The sequence below is a fragment of the Podarcis bocagei genome (assembly GCF_964188305.1).
Source record: "Podarcis bocagei genome assembly, chromosome: 10".
Taxonomy (NCBI): domain Eukaryota; kingdom Metazoa; phylum Chordata; class Lepidosauria; order Squamata; family Lacertidae; genus Podarcis; species Podarcis bocagei.
This window is the reverse complement of record NC_138135.1, coordinates 414,884-437,629: the sequence shown is the minus strand read 5'-3', so window position 1 is coordinate 437,629 and position 22,746 is coordinate 414,884. Positions and strand designations below refer to the sequence as shown.

At 46.4% G+C, this 22,746-nt stretch overlaps 2 protein-coding genes across 9 annotated transcripts in view; one reads left to right on the top strand and one right to left on the bottom strand.

Moving 5' to 3' along the window:
• Nucleotides 1–22,746, bottom strand: part of LOC308595546 (uncharacterized protein) — a 124,358-nt gene that overhangs the window by 40,901 nt on the left and 60,711 nt on the right. The window lies entirely within an intron of this gene.
• The window catches only part of LOC308595634 (uncharacterized protein), a 29,199-nt gene that overhangs the window by 409 nt on the left and 6,044 nt on the right, over nt 1–22,746 (top strand). The window contains exons 1-2 of one of the 5 annotated variants that reach the window (XM_081210155.1): nt 7,522–7,660; nt 9,016–9,120. The gene's annotated coding sequence lies outside the window, so the exon portion shown is untranslated. The other 4 variants (XM_081210154.1, XM_081210153.1, XM_081210156.1 and 1 more) reach the window with 4 other exon arrangements.

Here is a 22,746-nt window from a genome sequence, read left to right as displayed (position 1 = left end):
CTCGTCTTGGGGTCGCAGGGCGAGGGGTGAGCCGCGCCAAGGGGTGCAGGGCCTCTGGGTGCAGGGGAGACTCTGGGACAGAGGGAGGGAATCGAGGAAGTGGGGAGGGGGAGCATCCCTGGGGCAGGGAAGGGCAGCATTGGGGGAGGGAGAGATAGGAAACCAGTCTTTGGGGAGACTTCTCCATGGTGGTGCCCCCTGGGGATCTCCGGAGGGGCCGCCTTGGCTTCTCCCTCCCTCCCTCCCAGGAATGGGCCACCCCTTCAAGGCGACCAGAGAGGGATCCCTGGAAAGTGGGGGTCCTGTCCTCCCACCCTTCCTTCCTGCAATCTCCATCCTCTTCCCACCCCATAAGCCCCTGCCCTGTCCGGACACAGCGCTTCTGCCCAGTCCAACCATTGGTCCCCTGGAGAGGAGAGGAAATCCCGAGAGGAAGAGGGGAGGGGAGAGGCCTTCTCAGAAGTGGCTCTTGGTTTCCGAAATCCCACCCAGGAAGCAGCCAGAAACCTTTTCTTCTCTCTCAGGCTTCCATCTTTAAGTGTCTTTTCCACTGAGGATGAGGATAATGTACACCTGTCATCAGAAACGGGGATGCAGAGTCCATGGAATGGCTGTCAGGATTGATACAGAAGTTGCACCTCAAAAGCATTTCTGTTCTGCCTATTCTTTGTAGGCAATGTCAGAGGGACTGACAAGCTGAATCATAGAATCATAGAATCATAGAATCATAGAGTTGGAAGAGACCACAAGGGCCATCGAGTCCAACCCCCTGCCAAGCAGGAAACACCATCAGAGCACTCCTGACATATGGTTGTCAAGCCTCTGCTTAAAGACCTCCAAAGTAGGAGACTCCACCACACTCCTTGGCAGCAAATTCCACTGTCGAACAGCTCTTACTGTCAGGAAGTTCTTCCTAATGTTTAGGTGGAATCTTCTTTCTTGTAGTTTGGCTCCATTGCTCCGTGTCCGCTTCTCTGGAGCAGCAGAAAACAACCTTTCTCCCTCCTCTATGTGACATCCTTTTCTATATTTGAACATGGCTATCATATCACCCCTTAACCTCCTCTTCTCCATGCTAAACATGCCCAGCTCCCTTAGCCGTTCCTCATAAGGCATCGTTTCCAGGCCCTTGACCATTTTGGTTGCCCTCCTCTGGACACGTTCCAGTTTGTCAGTGTCCTTCTTGAACTGTGGTGCCCAGAACTGGACACAGTACTCCAGGTGAGGTCTGACCAGAGCAGAATACAGTGGCACTATTACTTCCCTTGATCTAGATGCTATACTCCTATTGATGCAGCCCAGAATTGCATTGGCTTTTTTAGCTGCCGCGTCACACTGTTGGCTCATGTCAAGTTTGTGGTCAACCAAGACTCCTAGATCCTTTTCACATGTACTGCTCTCAAGCCAGGTGTCACCCATCTTGTATTTGTGCCTCTCATTTTTTTTGCCCAAGTGCAATACTTTACATTTCTCCCTGTTAAAATTCATCTTGTTTGTTCTTGCCCAGTTCTCTAATCTGTCAAGGTCGTTTTGAAGTGTGATCCTGTCCTCTGGGGTGTTAGCCACCCCTCCCAGTTTGGTGTCGTCTGCAAATTTGATCAGGATGCCCTTGAGTCCATCATCCAAGTCGTTGATAAAGATGTTGAATAAGACCGGGCCCAAGACAGAACCCTGTGGCACCCCACTAGTCACTCTTCTCCAGGATGAAGAGGAACCATTGATGAGCACCCTTTGGGTTCGGTCAGTCAGCCAGTTACAAATCCACTGAGTGGTAGCATAGTCAAGACCGCATTTTACCAGCTTCTTTACAAGAATATCATGGGGCACCTTGTCAAATGCCTTGCTGAAATCAAGGTAGGCTACATCCACTGCGTTCCCTTCATCTACCAGGCTTGTAATTCTGTCAAAAAACGAGATCAGGTTAGTCTGACATGCCTTATTTTTCAGAAATCCATGCTGACTATTGGTGATCACAGCATTCCTTTCTAGGTGCTCACAGACTGTTTGCTTAATGATCTGCCCCAGAATCTTCCCTGCTATTGATGTCAGACTGACTGGGCGGTAATTATTTGGGTCCTCTCTTTTCCCCTTTTTGAAAATAGGGACAACATTTGCCCTCCTCCAGTCTGCCGGGACTTCGCCTGTTCTCCAGGAATTCTCAAAGATGACTGCCAGTGGTTCTGAGATCACATCTGCCAGTTCTTTTAATACTCTTGGATGCAGTTCATCTGGCCCTGGAGACTTGAATACATCTAAACTGGCCAAGTATTCTTGTACTATCTCCTTAGTTATTCTGGGCTGTGTTTCCTTTGCTGAATCATTTGCTCCAAATTCTTCAGGTCGGGCATTGTTTTCCTTATCGGAGAAGACTGAGGCAAAGAAGGCATTGAGGAGTTCAGCCCTTTCTGTGTCCCCTGTTTGCATTTCACCATCTTCTCCTCTGAGTGACCCCACTGTTTCTTTGCTCTTCCTTTTGCTACGAACATACCTATAGAAGCCTTTTTTGTTGCTTTTAACCTCTCTAGCAAGCCTGAGTTCATTCTGTGCTTTAGCTTTTCTGACTTTGTGTCTGCACGTGCTGGCTATTTGTTTGAATTCCTCTTTGGTAGTTTCCCCCCTTTTCCATTTTTTGTACACATCCTTTTTTAATCTTAACTCAGTTAAAAGTACTATCTCCCTCTTAACAAACTCCCAGCCATCATGAACTCCCTTTCCTTTTAGTATTACTGCCCATGGGATCTCACCCAGCACTTCCCTAAGTTTTATGAAGTCGGCTTTCTTAAAGTCAAGAAATTGAGTCCTAGTATGCTTGGCTGCTCCTTTCCGCTGTATAGTAAACTTCAGAAGAGCATGATCACTCGCGCCTAATGATCCTTCCACTTCTACCCCACTAACCAGGTCATCAACATTGGTTAGGACCAGATCTAAAATGGCTGTTCCTCTTGTTGCTTCTCCCACTTTCTGGACAATGAAGTTGTCTGCAAGGCCAGTGAGGAATCTGTTTGACCTTATGCTCTTGGCTGAGTTTGACATCCAACAAATATCCGGGTAATTGAAGTCCCCCATTACTACTATCTCCCTTCCTTTTGCATGCTTGGCCATCTGTTCCAGGAAGGCATCATCTATGTCCTCCGTTTGGCTTGGGGATCTATAGTAAACTCCCACAATGAGGTCTCTGTTATTCTTCTCTCCCTTAATTTTGACCCAAATGCTCTCACTTTGGCTTTGAGGTTCTAAATCTTGGATCTCTTCACAGGTATACACATCCCTGACATATAACGCCACTCCTCCTCCTTTCTTGTCTGGTCTGTTTCTCTGAAATAGATTGTATCCCCCCATTATTACATTCCAATCGTGAGACTTATCCCACCAGGTTTCAGTGATGCCTATTGTCAGGGGTTTAGGAGCAGAGGCACGGGCAAGGGAGGAAACAGAGAGCGAAGGGGAGGAGGCAGAAGAAAAGATGAGTGATGACGACGACCCGAGATCTCCTAGTCTTTCCAGTGAATCAGAGGATTCACAGAAAGGAGCACCAGTGGCCAGGGCAAGGGGGGAGTCAAGGGGGGCACCCCAGGAAGATAGAGCCAGAGGGGACTCAGGGGGGAGCAGCTGGAAATCGGGACCAACGTCACCGCCAGGAAGCAGGGAAGAGGAAGGGAGCCAGGGGGGAAGCGCTGGCAGCTCACCACAGGAGGGAGGGCATGAGTCAGGAGTGGCCACACCTCCATCGGGGAGCGAAGAAACGGTTAAGAGGAAAGTGGAAGGTTGGGCGCGCGCGCCAAGTTCAAATGCAGAGGAAGGCGGCGCAGTAAGCAGCCCCGAAAGGGAACCAGGTCCTAAAGCCCGGCGCAAGGAGGCAGGAGGGTCCGGGTCAGCGTCAGAAGAATCCCGGAAGGAAGAAGCCCCGGGGGGTAGAGGGACCCAGAGGAGGACAGTCAGGCGGAAAAGGTGGAGCAAGGCTAGGATATTAAGTTGGTGCACACGGGGCGGAGACTCAGACGGAGCTTCGCCGATCTAGCTACTAGACGTAGAGTTTGCGCGCAGCAGCGTGAGAATGGAAACTGTAATTCAATAAAGACTTTTACTTAATGATCGCTGGCTAGCGTGATCCTCTGTGAGCTAGGATCTTCTCTAGGATCAGCTCTGACACCTATTATGTCATATTTAGTTTGTTGTACCAAGAGCTCAATCTCATCTTGTTTATTTCCCATGCTTTGCGCATTAGTGTACAGACATTGAAGTCCATTAATCATTCCCCCGTGTCTCTTATTTAAGGATTTTTTCCTCCCACCACTAGGTCCGCGTGCTGTTTGCTCCATTTGGTCTATGACATTTGGATGATCATCTTCATTAATTGATAGACTCCTACCTTCAGGAGCACTGTCTCCCTCCCCCACATTAGTCAGTTTAAAGCCCTCCTGATGAGGTTTCTGAGCTTTTTGGCAAAAACATTTCTCCCAACCGTTGTGAGGTGCAGCCCATCACTTGCCAGAAGTCCATCTTCAAGAAACTGCAGTCCGTGATCTAAGAATCCAAACCGTTCCTGTTTACACCATTTGCGAAGCCAGCTGTTCACTTCCACTATTTGAGATACAATCCTTCAGCATCCGATGACAGCGACTGCATGAATCTTCCCAGTCAAAGGACCCATTTTCTGATTGGGTTTCCACAGCCCCTCTGGGCAGGTTACAGCACATATAAAAAACAGTAAAACATCAAACATTAAAATCCTCCCGATACAGGGTTGCCTTCAGCTGTCTTCCAAATGTCAGGTAGTTGCCCATTTCCTTGCCCTCTGCCTGGTTCCCTGTAACTTCGCTTCTCGCAGGCAAGGAACCAGCAGAAGACCCTCAGAAGAGGACCTCAGTGTCCAGACTGAGCCATGGGGGTGGAGACGCTCCTTCAGCTCTACAGGGCCGAGGCTGTTGAGGACTTCAGCTCGCAGATCTTGCTCCTCCATAATGACCTCCAGAGCAAGTCCGACGTATATTTAGCAGAGTAGGAAAAAACGCAAAGAGGCAGCAAACATTTTATTCAGCAAATAAATTTATTACTGAATGCAAAGAAGCATAACAGGATCCTAAACATAGCAAAGCCCTAACTTAAATAGAAACCTAACTTGGCATACCAAAGCAGCACTCAAGTAAATAAAAAGAAATGTCCAGTAGCTCCTTAGAGACCAACTAAGATTGTCCTGGGTATAACCTTTGATGTGCATGCAAACTTCTTCAGATACACTGAAACAGAAGTCACTAGACAGACCCTTATATATAGTGGGAGGGTGGGGTGGGGTTTTTCTCAGAAGGGTAGTAGGAGATGGGTATGGTAAAGCTGTTGACAACTGTTAATGACTGCAATTAGTCCTACAGGAAAAAGCAAGGGATAGTATGCAGATGACCAAAAATAGCTTTAGTATGTGTAATGAGACAAGAATCCAATATCTCTATTCAAACCAGGTCTCTCCATTGTTTTCAGTTTAGTAATAAGTTGTAATTCAGCAACTTCTCTTTCAAGTCTATTTCTGAAATTCTTTTTTCATTAATTTTGACTGCATCAGACCAACACGGCTACCTGCCTGAATCTAGCACTCAAGTAAGACACACACAAGCAGAGTATTGAAATAGCAGAATAGGAAGTGGGACCAGGCGCCTTTCAATACTGTAATTTATAAACAATTCAGTGTCAGAGTAACATTGGGATGGGATAACAAGCCTGGCTCACTCCAATTTAACCAGCTTCATCTGGTTCCCAAAATCAAGGAAGGTTCCGCATAATCTCATTACAACTTATTCCACCACCTGCTCTCAGCAGAAAGGAAACTCCCTGATCAGCTAAAATGTTCCAGCTAGAGAAAACTCCAGCTTTGAATCACACAGAGCAAAACCACCAGAACCTTCTTGAAGCAATAGACCAGGAATGATTGATCTCTCTACATTAGATCAATACTTTTCTATGCCTGAAAAATGCAACTATGACACTTTAAAGGGCAGCACCAACAGTGTGAATTGTACTTGGAAATGCGCTGGGAGCCAGGGAAGATCCTTTAGGACCAGTGATATGTGGTTTCCGCGGCTGCTCCCAGTTACTAGTCCAGCTGCCACATTCTGGATTAGTTGCAGTTTCTGAGTCACCTTCAAAGGTAGCCCCATGTACAACACATGACAGTAGTCCAAACTGGAGATAACCAGAGCATGCGCCACTCTGGTGAGACAGTCCGAGGGCAGGGAGGGTCTCATCCAGTGTACCAGATGGAGCTGGCAGACAGAACTGACCTGGACACAGAACTGACCTGGACAGCTGTGAGTCCAAAATGACCCACAGGCTGTGCCCCTGGTCCTTCAGGGCCACAGTTACCCCATTCAGGACCAGGGAATCCTCCACATCTGACCGTCCTCCAGGGACAGTACTTCTGTCTTGTCAGGATTCAACCTCAATCTGTTAGCTGCCACCCATCCTCAAACCACCTCCAGGCACCAACACAGGGCATTCACCACCTTCACTGGTTCCAATTTAAATGAGAAGAAGAGCTGGGTATCACCCACATACTGGTGAACACCCAGCCCAAAACCCCTGATGATCTCTCCCACCAGCTTCATATAGATATTAAAAAGCATGGGGGAGAGGATGGAGTCTTGAGGCTCCCCACAAGTGAGAGCCCAGGGGTCTGAACACTCATCCCCCCACCACCACTTTCTGGACATGGCCCAGGAGGAAGGAGGGAACCACTGCACAGCAGTTCCCCCATCTCCCCTAGAGGGTCCAGAAGGATACCGTGGCCAAAGGTCTCCAAAGCCACTGAGAGATTTAGCAGAAACAGGAAACAGCTTCCCCCTCAGACCATTCAGAGAACATCAGTCACAGCAACCAGGGTAGTGTGAGTTCCATGATGAGGCCTGAATCCCAATTGGAAGGTTAATGGTTGCAGAAGCTTTCCTGGTCCTGCACCCCCAAAAGCTCCAGGCACAATACATTCATTAGCTTTCAAGGGGCCACCTGATACATGGTGGTCTTTTCTTCAAAAACCGAATATTTTGAATACTTTTACAGTGCTGTATGATGTAAATAGCGCTTCTGTTTCCCTTGCTCCACATCAGAGAGACTTTGATACACAGGTCTGAGCTGATTTCTCCACCTGAAACTGCTGTGTTAGCAGCAATGGCAGCCTGCGCAGTGTGTTTGGGGGTCCTGGGCTGCCTAGACAAGAAGACCCCCTTCTCAGCAGAGCAGTATGTTAGGCACCAGCTTGGCTGCAGGAGTTGCTGGCAGGAGGTGTGCAGGGCACTATCCAAGCATCTTAGAAACTCCACTCAAGATTTGTGTCAGGTTTCCCTCCATAGCCTTTTCTTCTCCTGAAAATAACTCACGAGGCCGCGAATGTTTAGGACCAGAGTTTTCCTTCTTGATGGGCTCCCTTCCCCGGTTGACGATCCCATCTGCCCTTCACTTTCCTCTTCAGCACGGGCAGAATCTGCCTTCTGGACTGTGGGATTCACAGTTGTTCTCCTCCTCTCCATCCACCAGGGCTTGACTTCAGGGGCAGCAGAATTCCCCAGCCCCCCAAGGATTTGAGACCCATCAGCTTTCCTCACCTGGTTTAGCCGGCCGGTTGAAGCCGTTGCTTGAACCCCTGTTGCATGCTGACAGCTTCTGGAAGCCACAGGTGAGAGCTGAGTGCAGGGTGGGGACCAAGGGTGGATAATTTACTGCAGAAGGTGCATGACAATGTCCCCCACTAAAGGAACTACCGCTCCTCTAACATCCCAAGACATCCTATAATTATGATATTTGAGACAGACCCGGAATAAATTCATGTCTCCAGAAATAACACAACTTCAGGCCATTAATGATTCAATACTACGTATTCAAGGTTGAAGTTTCTATTACGTACAGTTATCTATTTGCCCTTAATATCCAGCTAATATTCACTGCCAGATTAGGGTAGTCCTGGGTCAAAAGACGGGCCTGAGATCAGGCAGCACATCATCATTATAAAGAACCATTGGGGTGGGTGTTTCCGCCTGGGATTCCCATGTGCCCGCTGCTTTCCTTCCACTTCTCCTGCTCTCTCCATGCAATGCAATGCAAGGCATGTAGATGGAGGTCCATCTCCCAGAACAGGAGCTTCCCTTAGCACCCATTCAGCTGGCGCCAAGCACCAAGCCTTGTCACTAGTTCTCTGACTGACCCAGGCCACCGCCCCTGGAAAAGATGTAGACCTGGGTCTCACATCGTCCGTATGGACCTCCTGAGGCCAATGGGGCTGTGCAGGTGATTCATTAAGAGATTGAGGTGGATGGGGGCTTCCGGTTGAGCTGCGATCAGGGAAAGAAGCGCGAGGCAGCCCTCAGGGGGGTCTCGAGTAGTGTGGGGGCTTTAGAGGGGCTACGAAGGCTACGTGGACCTCCATACCCTGAGAGGAGTATCTTGGGGGGCAGAGTACCTGGCAGAGCCTGGACGTTCTCTCCTGTTTCACAGGCTTTAAAGCTAAACTTAAGCTTGGGGACGGGATTGAGCTGCAGGCACTGAGGGGAAGCAGCAGACCCCGCGCTGTGCAGTCTCAAGCTTCGACTGAAAGCGGCCAGCTTCCAAACAAAGAAAACAAATCTGGACTAAAACTAAAGCAGTTATTATCTGCGGATTTTAGAAAAGAAAATTAACAAGATGCAGAGTGCTGAGGGTGAAAAAAGGGAGTCTGTCCCAGCGGTAGGGAGAAAATGGCGTCTGGAGGAAGACTGAGAGAGGACTGAAAGTAAGAAAGCAGCCGCCAAGTGAGGTTCGCAGAAAATCCTTGGTTACTATGTTCTGAGGTAACGATTTGTGGGGAAACAACAGAGAGGCATAGAAGGGGAGGAAAAACTTCTTGGTATCGTCTTGGTTGAAGCGTCCTGTGCCAGTGGTCGGAGAGTGAGCTTAAAATGCCCACCAGTGAACACCCATGAACTCTGCTTTTTTCCTGCTGTTTGTGAAGAGGTTGGGCAGAAGTCTATGTTGGAGTAACAGTCGGTACGTTTGCAGGAGCAAGAAAGAAGAGACTGGGGGATTGCTGTGAATATCTGCTGAAGTTCTATCTGAGCCTCTCCTTTGCTTTTTTCGCCCTCTATGTGGGGGAGGAGATAAACGGTACGCTTTATAATGCTTGATTATTGGTCTTGAGTGGAGAATTTATGGATTAAGCTGATAAGGAACCGGAAAAAGAAGATTTTGTATTTGGAATACAACACGGAGAATAAGTCTTCAACTTTTATTTTTATCTTTACTTCTTACTCCTGTTTTTCCCCCCTCTCCCCCCTCTTCTTCTTTCCTGATCTTTTCCCCTCCCTTTCCTTACTCTATCGCTCCTCGTGTATCCCCTTCCCCCACCCTTATTCCCCCCCCTTCTCTCTTTTTTATCTGCTCTCCCTCCCTCCCTCCCTTTCTGCTCTCTCCGTGTTTTGGAGGTTTCATTCCCTTCTTTACTTTTTGTGCCTTTCTTCCTGACACTCTATGGCAGTCTCCCCGTCTGGTCCTCCAGCCACGTGAAAGGGGAAATTCCATTTGAAGGACAAAGAAACAGAAAGTAACTTTACTTAAGGAAGGATTTTTATTGAATTGGTTCCCGGCAAGCCAATTTGCAAATCGCCTGGCCGTCAGGTAGCCCTGTAAGGGTGAAGAGTACGGCGGAGAGAGAAGCAGGCAGAGGGAAGCCATTAACTATCCTCTAAAACAGTGTTTCCCAACCGGTGTTCCCCGGCACACGAGTGTGCCGTGAGACACCGGCTGGTGTGCCGCGAGATGCCTGGAGGGAGGCAGGCGAGGCGGGCGGCGAGAGGCGGGGCGGGGGCGGCGAGGAGAGGCCGCGCCTCCTGCTGCTGCCTGGCGCTCCTCCTCGCAGCCGGCAGCGCTGCCTGGGCGCCTCCGCGCGACTCTGCCTCGCTGGGTTTGGTCTCCCAGCAGAGACGGGTCACACGCGCCCCTCCCTCCCTCCCTCAGCCTGCGCGGAGGCGGATTGAGCGCAGCTGAGAGGAGCTGCCGAGGGAAAAAACGTTCACTTTTGTGCGTCCCTCCCGGCGTGACGCTGCGCGCTGACGTCACGGGGCGGGGCTTTAATGGTGGTGTGCCGCGAGATTTTTTTTTAGTACACAGGTGTGCCGTTGCCCAAAAACGTTTGGGAAACACTGCTCTAAAAATCGTAGCCCCGAACTTGCAAGGGAAGCGACCGACACTCAAGCTTAAGAAATTCGGACCTAATTGGGATAGAATTCGGAAGTTCAAGGCTAAAGGAAGGTTTCGGAGCAAAAAGAATTAAACATGGAGTTCAGCTGTATCTGCAATTGAAAACAGACGCAGAACTGTCAGCAGAGCGGGAGCGAGCTGTGTGAGTAATGGCTAGCGGTCGTTGCCACTTTCTCCTCTAAAACTTCTAAGCTAAGGAAATAGCTAAGAACTAGCAATAAGATAAAAAAGAAACAGAAGAGGAAGCAGAGGGACGTTTGACTGTTATTTTTGGCAAATCTTCGGTGTGTTGGTGGGGGAGAGAAAGAGACAAGATTAGAAGGAATTCTTAGTTTCACTTTTAATAAAGAACTGCACAACTGGATGTATGGACTTCCGTCGCCATTGTTACATTGCTATACTTGAAGTCTCTCAGCCCCACTCACCCCACAGAGTGTTTGTTGTGGGGGAGGAAGGGAAAGGAGAATGTTAGCCGCTTTGAGACTTCTTAAAGGGAGTGAAAGGCGGGATATCAAATCCAAACTCTTCTCTTCTCTTCTTCAACGTTTTTGGAGAAGTGAATATTTTAACGGACAAAAGGGGAAGTTTTATGCACTGTAATAGATTATAATAATCTGACTTTTGAAATTGAACAATGCCACAGGTTTTAAGGGTTGATGGTGAGCGTCAAAATTAACTTCTAAAAAAACACTGCCCCCCACTACCCCTCCCCCCTTTCCTTCCCTTGTCGTTGGAGTATAACACTATTGCAGAAGCTTTGTAGAGTGGTTTTAACGAATGGATAAGGCTGGCAACTGATTGAGATCGTCCCTCAGAAGAATCCTGCTCTGGATATAATTTTTATTTTTGTTTTTGTTTCCCTTTTTCTTTTCTTTTTTGTGGGACTTATTTTATGGTTTTCTGCTACTTCTTCTTTACTTCCTTCCTTGGACTAATCTGGGATTGGAGAGTTTGAAGACTACATTGGATTATAATTGGAGTATAACTAGAATCTAAAATAACAGGCAATAACAAAACTGAGAAAATATATTATTTTTTACTTTTTTATGGTTTGGTCCTTTTCTTCCCCTGTTGCATTTTATTTTCGAAATGATGGATTGGAATTAGCCTAAGTGGTGGCAAGAAGATTTTCGTCTTCCTATCGTCTCTTCATTAATGAAAAGTTTTAAAACCTTTGCAAAAATTTGAAATTTGAGGACTGTGAATTAGTGAATTCTCCTAACAAAAAGGCTAAAAGTACAATCACGATTATATTCTCTCCTTTGGGATTTTTTAAGATAATAAGAGTATCTCCATTGGGTTATATTTTATTTTTATTATGGCCATTTATTTTGTGATGTAGGAAATACCTGGGTTGATATATTGATCAGAGGAGTTCGGTGTTAGTTTTTATGTGTTATTGGGTTTTGCTAAATATTGTATTGGGCCTTATATACTGGTTGTGCTAATTTTGGTGCATTAATTAACTTTGGTAGGAGTGTGAAGAGACTAAAAGATATGTCGCACTAGCAGAAAAAAACAAGCGAAGGGGGGACACCGGCAGATAGGAGAAGCTCAAAACAAGAGTCAGATTTTAAGGGAGAAATATTGAAAATGTTTGGAGAAATTAAAAATGATATAAAGCAGAGTGAAAAAAATTTAGAGGCCAAATTAGAACAAATGGACAAAAGGATTGGAAAAATGGACAAAAAAATTGATGAAACAGTAAATGAATTAAAGGGACAATTGAAAGATGTGACTAAGTGAACACAAACGTTGGAGGAGGGGATGAAGAGGACAAAACAGGAAATGAAGGAAGTGAGGAGAGAAGAGGAGAAAATAAAGGTAGAAATGTCGGAGATTAATAGAACACAAGAAGAAGTCTTGGATGCGATTGCTATGAATGGAGGCAGTGGGAGACTAATTTGAGGTTGAGAGCCGTACCAGAGGTACAGGGTAAAAATATTAAAGAGACACTGATTGCAGAAATAGCACAATGGTTAGAACTTCAACCAGAGGAGGTAGCTATGACAGTGCAAAATGCATTTAGAATGAAGGCAAGAACAACTAAGACAAGGAAATCTCCGGGAGACTGTCTAATTATATTCAAGGACAGAGAAATGAGAAATATGATCTTGCAGAAGAACAGAGAGAAAAGATTGAATATCGATGGGAATTATATAATTATTTTTAAAGATATACCAATCAGACTGTTGAAACAGAGAGGTCCATATAAACCATTGGTGCAAATGTTAAAGAAGAACAAAATAGATTTCAAGTGGGAATTTCCAGAGGGGATCTATTTTTTCTATAAAAGTAAGAAACACAAACACACAAGCCCAGAGGAAGCAAGCAAGTTTCTGAGAAGATACAAGGAATTAAGACCAGAAGAGGAAGAAATAAGAGGTGCAGCAGCAGGAGCAGGAGCTAAGGGGGAAAGAGGATTTGGAGAGGGAGAAGAAGATGGAAGAAACACAGAAGAAGAAGAAGAAGAAGAAGAAGAAGAAGAAGAAGAAGAAGAAGAAGAAAGATTATAAAATTTTAAATAAAATTTAAATAATTACGATACCAAGATGGCGTTAAAATTATGGAATTGGAATATTAATGGGATGAACGATAGGAAAAAACGGAATAAAATTGAACAATATCTAAAAAAGGATAGATAGATAATACTTTATTCGGCTATAAGCCCACAAGGTAAAACCAGTCAATAAATAAAATAGCATTTTACATTCTAAAATATCAGCTAAAATATTTCAACGCATAATCTCCTTCACGTTACATACAATCTCTAGATGTACCATATTGTGGCCTTGAATATAAAGATGGTGGATAGAGTTTACTAGATTTTTAATAGTCATGCAGTGTCAGGGAACTGACATCTGAGACTAGCGGAGAGAGAAGTAGCCCCAATGATGCAGGGGAGGGAACTAGCAAGGAGAGAGAGAGAGTTTTCGCGGGGGAAGGGAATCAAGAAGACACCAGGAAGAAAGGGGAGGCTGAGAGTACTTCGGAGGGAAGGCTCAGGGACTCTTCCAGTGAGATCAGCGGGGAAAGTGCAGGACCTCCGCTTGGCACACCCACTCTGCGCAGAAGGCTTCCGCGCAGAGAATCTAGGCGGAGACTTGGAGTCAAAGAATTCTTATGTTGGAAGAAGTTTAGAAAACACCCACTGACGGATTCTGCCAGCGACTGAGGCAGCTGTGCATAAGGGCTGTTCAGCCAGGGAAAGGTTTAACCACCCAAGCAGCTTGGAGCAGTTGGTGGCTTACACACAAGCAACCCCAATTCCCATTACAGCAATCCTTCAGTCTTTTACGTTGCTTGTGCGCAGGAGAAGAGGGGCACCGTCATGAGTCAAACCAGAGGAGCAGGCGCTGCGGAGGGGGCCAGGGGAGGACCAACTCTGGAGGAGAGAAACAGAGATTTGGAACAGCAGCTGGCTATTCTGGCGGCGCGGCTGGATGAAAGGCGGACTCAGGATGCCCAGGGGAAGCCCACCCCCATCGCAAGGAAGGTACCGGGACTAGTGCAGAAGTTTGGGGGCAACCCCAGAGATTATAATGCATTTAAGACAGAGGTGCAGTATGCGCTGGACCTGCAGTATGATGACTTTGTGGATGACGGGGCTCGAGTGGCTTTTGTGATAGGGCACCTTCAGGATGGGGCCAGGGAATGGGTTCGACCCTTAATGGCGTCCGAAAATGCCGCGCTAAAGGATCTCAGGAAATTTTTTAGCGCCATGGACCATATGTTTTCGAGTGAAGTGGAGCTGAGCGTGACGCGCAAGGAACTGATGGGCTGCAAACAAGGGAACCAATCAGTGAGGGAGTACTGGTCACGTTTTGCCATGTTGATCCACAAACTTGGGTGGGAACTGAGTTCGGAACCAGTGCAGATGTTATTTGAGGAAGGTTTATCCCCTTGGGTAAAAGACGAACTTTCCCGCTCGCCCCGCCCGGAGTCGATGGACCAGCTGACCAAAAGGGCGCTTGCGGTGGGAGTACGGCAAGAGACGCGGGCGATGTAAAGGCGGGAAGGGAGAGCCAAGCGTTGGCATGACAACTGCATTCCTGAGATGCTAGAGCAACCTCAGCCGCCAGCGGAGCCAATGGAGATTGGAGGCGCGCGCGCGGGGGGGGGTTTCAAACTCTGGCGAGGTTCGCAAGAAGGAGGGGGAAACCGCCAAGAAATGCTTTCTCTGCCAACAGCCGGGACATTTTGCCAGGGTCTGCCCTCAGAGGAAGGCGTGGCAAGGAATGGTGGGGGCAGTTGGTGGGGAGCAGGAGGAGGAAAAGGAACAGGGAAACACCAGTGCTTGGCTGCCGAAGAGCGGGCACAGCAGCCAGGCAAGCACCCAGTAAAAGTGCCCAAGCCAGACCCTCCCCGGGCCATCGCCATAGAGGTGGTGCTAGAACTCCCCAATGGGCACCCAATCAAGGTGAAGGCATTGTTGGATTCAGGGAGCTCTTGCAACTTTTTTAGCAGGGACTTTGCCCTAGAACATCAGCTCCACGTATTGCCACTAGAGCACCCCTGGCAAGTAACGACCATCGATGGGAGGGAACTCCTAGGGGGGGAAGTGACCCACTAGACCCCTCCTATGAAAATGAAAGTTTCCAGACACACAGAGACAATTGCCTTTCACGTAGCCACACTAGCAGGACCACCAATCATATTGGGGATGAGTTGGCTGGCACTGCACGATCCAGTGGTGGGATGGCACCAGCGAACAGTCTCCTTTGGGTCAGCTTACTGCATGGAGCACTGCCACGGGGGGGGGGGGGACCCAGAGGATGGCAGTAGCCAGGGTGGCAGGGATGGCGGTAGGAGAAAAGGGGAGAGTACCACCTCAGTATACAGACCTGGAAGAAGTCTTCAGTGAGAAGGAGGCGGACAGACTACCCCCCCCCCACAGGCCCTTTGACTGTCAGATCAACCTACTCCCAGGGGCTCAGCTGCCAGTGGGTAAGCTGTATGCCATGTCGGACAGGGAGATGCAAGAGTTGCAGAAGTTTATTGACAAGAACCTGAAGAGGGGTTTCATACGAGAATCAAGGGTGGTGGGGGGCAGTCCGGTGTTCTTTGTGGACAAGAGAGACTCCAAAGAGCCCAGATTAGTCATAGATTACAGGTCCTTGAACCTGGTGTCGGAACCAGTGACCTTCCCCATGCCGAGAATCGATGACATTTTGGCCAGGGTAAGGAAAGGGAAGGTTTTTACCAAGTTGGACCTTCAAGGGGTGTACAATTTGATAAGGATGAGGGAGGGGGATGAATGGAAAACCACCATGTTCACCCCTCTGGGGGCCTTTGAGTACCTAGTTATGCCCTTCAGATTACAATCAGGCTCAAGCACATTTCAAGCTTTCATGCACCATGTGCTGGGGTCCCTGCTGTACAAGAATTGTGTAGCTTTCTTGGACGACGTGCTAATCTACTCAGAGAACGAGGATCAGCATGTAAAAGACGTCAGGGAAGTGCTGAAAAGGCTGCAGGAGCACCAGCTGTGGGTCAAGTTGGAGAAATGCCAATTCCATGCCCGAGAGGTGGAGTTCCTGGGTTACAGGTTGTCGGACAAGGGCTTAGCCATGGACCCAGGCAAGGTGCAGGCAGTGCTAGAATGGAAGACTCCCAAGAACCGGAAGGACGTGCAGAGGTTCTTGGGGTTTGGAAATTTCTACAGGAAATTCATCAAGAACTTCGCCCACCTGACAGCGCCCATTACCGATTGCCTCAGCAGCAAGAAGAAGTTTGAATGGACGGCAGAGGCTCAGCAGTCCTTTGAGAAGCTAAAGAGGGCGTTCGCTTCGGAAGAGCAACTCTTACACGTGGATCTGCAGAAGCCGATAAGGCTGGAGACAGACGCGTCAGACCGAGCGGTGGGAGCTGTATTACTCCAGCCGGGAAATCGTGGAGAGTGGAAGCCGTGCGCCTTTTTCTCGAGGAAGCTGAACAAGTCCGAACAAAACTACACGGTGTATGACCGGGAACTGCTGGCTATTCATGAGGCTTTTCGCCGCTGGAGACATTTTCTAATAGGTGCACAGCACAAGATCCAGGTGTGCACGGACCATAAGAACCTGGAGTATTGGAGGACTGCGCGAGTCCTGAATCAAAGACAGGTGTGATGGGCACAGGAGTTTTCCAAGTTTTTTTTTTTTGAGATTAGGTACGTGCCGGGGAAGGAAAACGTCAGAGCAGACGCTCTTTCCCGCAAACCAGAGTACTTGGAAGGAGAGGGAGTGCCGGAAGTACGTCATGTCATACCGGAGGACCAATGGGTGTGTGGGGGAGTGTTGGTAGGGAGACAAGAGCTGGTCGGGTGGACGAGGGATGACCAGTACGCCCAAACCAAAATCAGGGAGATCCGAGATGCAGAAGAAAATCAGGGGGGTTTTGAGGTCAAGGAGGGGGTTTTGTACTATAAGGGAGCGTTGTACATACCAGGGGACTTGAGGGGAAAAATACTCAAACAGCTTCATGACAACCCCACGGCGGGACATTTTGGTCAGCACAAGACCATGTTGCTTGTCACCAGGCAGTTCTGGTGGCCAAGGGTAAGGGAAGATGTGTGGGAATACATACAGGGGTGCGAGCGCTGTCAGCGCACTAAAGGGGAGAGGGCAGCACCCGCGGGGTTATTGGAACCCTTACCCACACCAGAAAGACCATGGGAAGTGGTATCAATTGATTTTATGACCGATTTACCCAAGTCCAGGGGAAAACAGCGGTCATGGTGGTAGTGGACTTGATGACCAAAATGTGCCATTTTATTGCATGCTCGCATGCAGTAACAGCAGAGGAAACAGTGAGGCTGTTTGTTAATCATGTCTTCTGGATGCATGGCGCCCCCTTGAGGATTTTGTCCGACAGAGGCCGGCAATTTACTTCCAGATTCTGGAGGAAGCTCATGAGCCTGTTAGACGTGGAGGTGAGCTTCTCGACGGCCAGACACCCAGAGACCAACGGACAAGCAGAAAGAGCTAACAGCATTCTTCAACAATATCTACGCTGCTACGTCAACGAAAGGGAGAACGATTGGGAGGACAAACTAGCGCTGGCTGAATTTGCATACAATAACGCGGAACATGTGTCCACGGGGATGAGTCCTTTCATGGCCAATTACGGGTGTCACCCCAGGGCTTTCCCAGGGGAGGGGGAGGGAAGGTGGAGTGTACCGGCGGCCGAACAATTTGTGGAAGAGATGGAGGCGTTACACCAACAACTTAGGGTTAACCTGGAGAGGGCGAAGGAAGCGTACAAGAGGCAGGCAGACAAGCACCGCAGAGAAGGGGAAACTATAAGAGTGGGGGATCAGGTGTGTGGGAAAGTTGTCTACCCAAGGGTTACCGTTCAAAGGGGGGTGTAAGAAATTACGGCCAAGACGATTGGGACCTTTCAAGGTAACACAACAGGTGAATCCTGTGGCTTTTAGACTCAAATTGCCCAGCAACATGAAACTGCACCCGGTGTTCCACAGGTCCTTACTCTCACCGTATAGGGAAGGGAGGGAATTTCTGGGACAAGAAAGAGGAACACCCATGCATCCACGGGTGGAGGAAAGGGAACTCAGTAGTCATGCAGCTGAAATTCTGGATTCCAGGTGGAGAGGGAGGCGGGTGGAATATCTGGTGGCTTGGGAGGGGGAGCCCGAATCGGAGAACACTTGGGTTCCTGCGGAAGAGATCAGGGATGAGTATCTGGAGAAGGAGTTCCATCGCAGGTTCCCAAGGAAGCCAAGCCATTAGGGAGGTTCTGGGAGGAGCAATTTGGCAACACGGAGGATGAGGAAGAGTTTGTGGGATTTCCCGCCTCCGAAGAGGAGGAAGGGGGAAGATCCGAAGGGGAGAAATCCGACTGCGAAGAGTGGGCAGCGGAAAGAGACAACAGCAGGTGGAGAGCAGTGTTGGAATCATCTGAGGAGGAGGATAGCTCCTTCCGGGGGTTTCCCGCTTCACCATCCCAGGGACGGACGGAGGAGGAGGAGGGGCCTGGGAGGGAGGTGGATGTCAGGGAACTGACATCTGAGACTAGCGGAGAGAGAAGTAGCCCCTATGATGCAGGGGAGGGAACTAGCAAGGAGAGAGAGAGAGTTTCCACGGGGGAAGGGAATCAAGATGACACCAGGAAGAAAGGGGAGGCTGAGAGTACTTCGGAGGGAAGGCTCAGGGACTCTTCCAGTGAGATCAGCGGGGAGAGTGCAGGACCTCCGCTTGGCACGTCCACTCTGCGCAGAAGGCTTCCGCGCAGAGAATCTAGGCAGAGACTTGGAGTCAAAGAATTCTTATCTTGGAAGAAGTTTAGAAAACGCCCACTGACGGATTCTGCCAGCGACTGAGGCAGCTGTGCATAAGGGCTGTTCAGCCAGGGAAAGGTTTAACCACCCAAGCAGCTTAGAGCAGTTGGTGGCTTACACACAAGCAACCCCAATTCCCATTACATGCAGCATTCCATGAAGTCTTTTATATGAAAGAACTGAATTCAGGAATCTGGCAACCTGTAATGTTCTATAAGCGTCAATGTCCTGGAGTAGATAGGCTAGATGTAATTCAGGTGGTTTAGCAACAGTTTCCAAAATGATTGAACTCAGAATCCTTGATCGGGGAACAATATATAAAGGACAATTATACATGATATGATAAAGGGATTCTATTGATTTGTTGTCACATGCGCATAAAACAGAGGTTTTACCGTTAGAAAATCTATTGCTCAGCACATTTGAGAGGAACATATTAAATCTGGCTCTAACAAAAGCAAATCTATGCGACGCAACCGATAAGGTAGACAGATATCGAGGTATCTGGGACATAAATGTAATGCCCTGATTTATCGGGGGAAATGTACCACCCATCTAAAAAAGGAAAATTTGGATATAATATGTTTACAAGAGACACATGTGGCGAGAAGACATAGAAGAGTTTTGATCAACAAAAGACTAGGAAATGAATTTATATCATCAGACAAAAACAAAAAGAGAGGGGTGGTATTGTATATAAGAAATAAAATTGAAGCTCAGCAAATTTTCAAAGATGAAGAAGGAAGAATAATTGCATTCCAGATCAAGTGGCAAGGTGAAAAAATAATAACAGTCGGGATCTATGCACCAAATGGAAACAAGACTGATTTTTATAAAGATTTGGAAGAAAAAATGTTTGATTATATGGACCAAAAGATTATAATAATGGGAGATATGAATGGAGTAGTGTCAATGGAAATGGATAGACTGAGAGCATCAGGAATGAGTAAAGAGGGAAAACTACCAAAGTTTTCCCCCCTCAATGATTAAGAATTGTAACTTAATAGACATTTGGAGACTGAGTTACAGATAGGTAGCCGTGTTGGTCTGCCATAGTCAAAATAAAAAAAATCCTTCCAGTAGCACCTTAAAGACCAACTAAGTTAGTTCTTGGTATGAGCTCATACCAAGAACTAACTTAGTTGGTCTTTAAGGTGCTACTGGAAGGAATTTTTTTATTTGGAGACTGAGACATCCACTTGACAAACAGTTTACGTTTTATTCAGAATCGAATCAGTCAATGTCGCGAATCTATCAAATATGGGTATCTAATGAATTAACTCCAAGAATCATGCAAGTTGAAATTCAACCAAGAGTGATCTCAGATCATAATCCAATCAAATGTGAAATAAGAGGTTACGAAGAAAGATCATTCAGATGGAGAATTAATGATTACCTTCTAGATCAGGGGTCTGCAACCTTTAAGACAAAAAGAGCCAGTTGGACCCGTTTCCGAAGAAAGAAAAAACTGGGAGCCGCAAAACTCGTCATTATAAAAATAACTTTTTTGTCACTTTTTATTATTATTTCTTTGTTTGACCCCTCAGAATTACTCCTCCTCATAGAAATAAACGTTAAATTAACAAGTTACCTTTTTTGTGTGTGTGTTCTTCACTCCCCTTCAAAACAGTGACCAGCGTACATGCCCCTTACAATGTAGCGGGTGGGCGGGCGGGAAGGTGACGTCGGGACGGTGTGTGACTAACGCACACACCGCCCCCATGCGACGTCACAGCCAGTACAGTGCCCACCACAGTGGGGAGTGTCGGGGCGCACAATGCGCCTCCTCCCCTCGCTAGTATCCGCCCCGGAGCCGCGGCAAAGGTGTAAAAGAGCCACATGCGGCTCCGGAGCCGCGGGTTGCAGACCCCTGTTCTAGATGATCAAAATCTTTTAGAGGGGGCACAAAAGAAGCTGGTGGAGTATTTTATGAACAATTGTAATAAGGGTACAAAAATGAATGTAGTGTGGGATGCCAGCAAGGCGGTAATGAGAGGATTTTTTATCCAACAGAATTCAATAAAAAATAAAAGCAGAGAGAAAGACAAGAAGGAAATTTTAAGACAAATAATGGACAATGAACAAAAATTAATTGAGAAACCAGACAATTTGAAAATAAAACAGAATATAAAAGCTCTGCAAACACAATTTGCTATGATAATAAATAAAGAAGTGGAGTGGAATATAAAAAAATTGTGACAAAGGAACTTTGAATTTGCAAATAAATCAGGCAAATGGCTGGCATGGCAAATTAAGAAAAGAAAGGTACAGAATACAATAAATAAAATCATCATAGAAGGAGAAGAGATAGTTAATCCAAAAGGTATCAGAAAAGGATTCTTGGACTTTTACAGACATTTATATAATAGTAAAGAGAAAAATAACATGAGAAAAACAGAAAGATTTTTAAAAGAAAAAAAGGTGCAGAAGATCCCGACAGAAAAGAAAGAAAGGCTGAACGCCCCTATAGAAATGGAAGAGATTAAAGAAGCCATAAAAGAGTTGAAAAAAGGGAAAGCTCCAGGACCAGATGGATTTACAGCAAGTTATTATAAAGAAATGAGGCACATCCTGTCTACACCGCTGAGAGAAGACATGAACAATATTATTCAGGATAGAGAAATGCTAGAGACGTGGAAAGAAGCTTTTATTACACTAATTCCAAAACAAGACTCTGATTTGACTCAAGTTAAAAATTACAGGCCTATCTCATTGCTAAGTACGGACTACAAAATTTTTGCAAGTATCTTAGCGAAGAGGTTGAAAAAGATATTACAAGAAATTATTCATAAAGACCAGGCGGGTTTCCTTCCTGGCAGACAGATGAAAGATAATATAAGGAATATAATTAATTTGTTAGAATATCTGACAGCCAGGAATGAGAAACAAGCTGCGTTAATATTTGTGGATGCAGAAAAGGCCTTTGATAACATTTCTTGGGACTTTATGTTAAAAAAATTAGAATATATGGAAGTGGGGAAAGAATTCTTTAATGGAATAAAAGTGATATATACTGAACAAAGAGCAAAGCTTATTGTAAACAACAGGACTACAGAAGAATTAAAAATATCAAAAGGTACGAGACAAGGATGCCCTCTCTCACCAATGTTATTCATAATGGTTCTGGAAATTTTCTTAAATTCAATAAGGAGAAATGAAGCAATAAAAGGTGTGTCAGTAGGCCAGAATCAGTATAAAGTAAATGCCTTTGCTGATGATCTGGTAATAACAGTGGAAGAACCGCTGGAAAGTGCAAAAGTAGTTTTAGAAGAAGTTGAACAATTTGGTCAAGTGGCAGGGTTTATATTAAATAAGAAAAAAACCAAAATACTTACAAAAAATATGGAACAAGGTATGATAGAAACAAATGCAACAACAAATAGGGATAGAAGTGGTGAAAAAAGTTAAACATTTGGAAATCTGGTTAACCCTTAAGAATCTTGATTTGTTTCAGAATAACTATGAGCCAGTGTGGAAGGGAATAAAGAAAGATCTAGAGGTGTGGGGTCGAATGAAGTTATCTTTTTGGGGGAGAATTTCAATGATTAAGATGAGCGTGCTGCCAAAGATGTTGTTTTTGTTTCAGACAATTCCAATAATCAAGGAGACAGTGATCTTTAAAGAATGGCAAAGAGCAATTTCAAGATATATCTGGCAGGGTAAGAATTCAGTTTAAGTTATTAACGGATGCGAAAGAAAAAGGAGGCTTCGCCCTGCCAGACTTGAAATTATATTATGAAGCTTCATGTCTCTTTTGATTGAAGGAATGGATAAAGTTAAAAAAGACTGATTTGTTAGATTTAGAAGGTTTAGATAACAGATTTGGCTGGCACCCATATTTATGGTGTGAGAAGAAAAAAAATCCATAAAGGTTTCGAAAACCACATCTTTAGAAGATCTCTCATAGAAATATGGGGAGAGACACCTGAATTGAATTTTTAAAAACCTTAGAAGTCGAAACCTGGTCATAAATATAAGCACCAATTCTGTGAATTGGCCGTATTTGTACTGTTATTTGTAGCACAATGCTACTTTTAAAGTCTTTTTATATATATATATATATATATATATATATATATATATATATATATATATATGCAGGTTTTGGTGTCTTCGGGTGTCTTCCCGTGTAAGAGTTGGGGTGTCTAGGCGACGTTTCGACGAGGTCTCACTCGTCATCTTCAGGCTGGTGCTTTCGGCTTCTTGTTACTGGAACACTGAGATCCTGCTCTGTTCCAGTAACAAGAAGCCGAAAG